Source organism: Schistocerca cancellata, chromosome 6 (assembly GCF_023864275.1).
Source record: "Schistocerca cancellata isolate TAMUIC-IGC-003103 chromosome 6, iqSchCanc2.1, whole genome shotgun sequence".
Classification (NCBI taxonomy): domain Eukaryota; kingdom Metazoa; phylum Arthropoda; class Insecta; order Orthoptera; family Acrididae; genus Schistocerca; species Schistocerca cancellata.
Window position 1 is genome coordinate 639,022,359 of NC_064631.1, and position 1,719 is coordinate 639,024,077.

The 1,719-nt window shown below is 44.6% G+C and overlaps 1 pseudogene; it reads left to right on the forward strand.

The window, feature by feature from the left end:
• Positions 1-1,143: 1,143 nt before the first annotated feature.
• LOC126089824 (5S ribosomal RNA) lies at positions 1,144-1,260 on the forward strand (annotated as a pseudogene).
• Positions 1,261-1,719: the final 459 nt, after the last annotated feature.

The window sequence follows — 1,719 nt, forward strand, 5'->3', positions numbered from 1 at the left end:
AACAGGCTGCAGGAGATCAGTTAGACTTCCATTGCACATTTCATGGTGAAAGGAGTATATTTTATCCCCTTTTATCATCTTTCATGTCCTCTTATAATACCCGCAAAAGTAACGTTTTCTTCTTTTTATCAGCTTGTGCATGTAAAGCACTTTTGTACTAAGACCTGCGAAGAAACAGAGCCGCAGGTTATTTTTGGCACATTTTTTTCAGAGTGCGCTAAGTGAAACAAACGGACAGTAGGGAATTTTGTTCTCTCTCCTACTCCCGACAAAATCATTTCATTTGCAGGGTCGCAGAATTTCCTAGTTGAAAATTATTGCGCAGAACACGACTGTACGCTGGTCGATTATTTGTTTTGAATGGTTTACGTAATTTCACTAAAGTTTTTCAACATAACTACCAGACATTTTAATTGGATAACTCGCGTACTCTTTTTTCTATGCCTTTTGCTATGTAATGTTTTCAACTTAACTATATTCCTCTCTTCGTTTATTCATTTCTAATACCTTCCTTTAATGCTCTGATACGGGTCACTGTTATGTGACGTCGTTAGTGGGGATCAGTTGCCGGCCGCGGTGGCCGAGGAGCTCTAGGCGCTTCAGTCCGGAAACGCGCGATTGATACGGTCGCAGGTCCGAATGCAATCCTCGAGCATGGATGTGTGTGATGTCTTTAGGTTAGTTAGGTTTAAGTAGTTCTAAGTCTAGGGGACTGATGACCTCAGATGTTAAGTCCCATAGTGCTCAGAGCCATTTGAACCACTTTGATCAGTTCGTCGGATGAGGACGTTAACCTCGATTGCGTCGTTGGTGCTGTTCGAGAGGACTATTTTGTGTGCTTAAAGCTACAATTTGCACAAACCGTAACGATAGGGACTATTGAATGTGAAGAAAACAGTTTTCCCAATAGCGGTCCGAACCCACTCCTCGAGGTGTCCTAGCCAACAGCGTCACGCAACTCTGTTTTTACCAGAAGGTGTTTTAGCAGTTTACTACGCCCCAATTTTCTCCATCGATTTATGATATTTCTTTCTGTATTTCATCGTTTTAGCACTTCTAATACAAATAAGCACAAGCAGTTAATTAGCTTAGGAGAAATGAGCACAAACTAATGTATAATAAGGTAATTGGTAATCCTCCGCGGGCAACGGCCTTGCCACAGTGGATACACCGGTTCCCGTGAGATCACCGAAGTTAAGCGCTGTTGTCGTGGTCGGCACTTCGATGGGTGACCATCCAGGACACCATGCGCTGTTGCCATTTTTCGGGGTGCACTCAGCCTCGTGATGCCAATTGAGGAGCTACTCGGCCGAACAGTAGCGGCTTCGGTCAAGAATACTATCCTACGACCGGGAGAGCGGTGTGCTGGCCCCACGCCCCACCTATCCGCATCCTCCACCGAGGATGGCACGGCGGTCGGATGGTCCCGGTAGGCCACTCGTGGCCTGAAGACGGAGTGCTTTAATCCTGTGCAGTTGTTTGCACTATATGGATGTGGAGGTACTTTATGTTTTTTTCTTATATCACTTCCAGGAAATGCTTAGGTAATGCCTTCAACTAAGGTGCACGCCATTCCCTGCTCTATCTGTGTCGATCTTAAGACTGCGATCTCGATGTGACGTTAAATCCTAGTACCTCCAACATTCTTGACCATACGGATGGTTTATACATTTCGCTTTTCACCTTGCTGCTTACATAAATTATATTGTAATTCCGGTA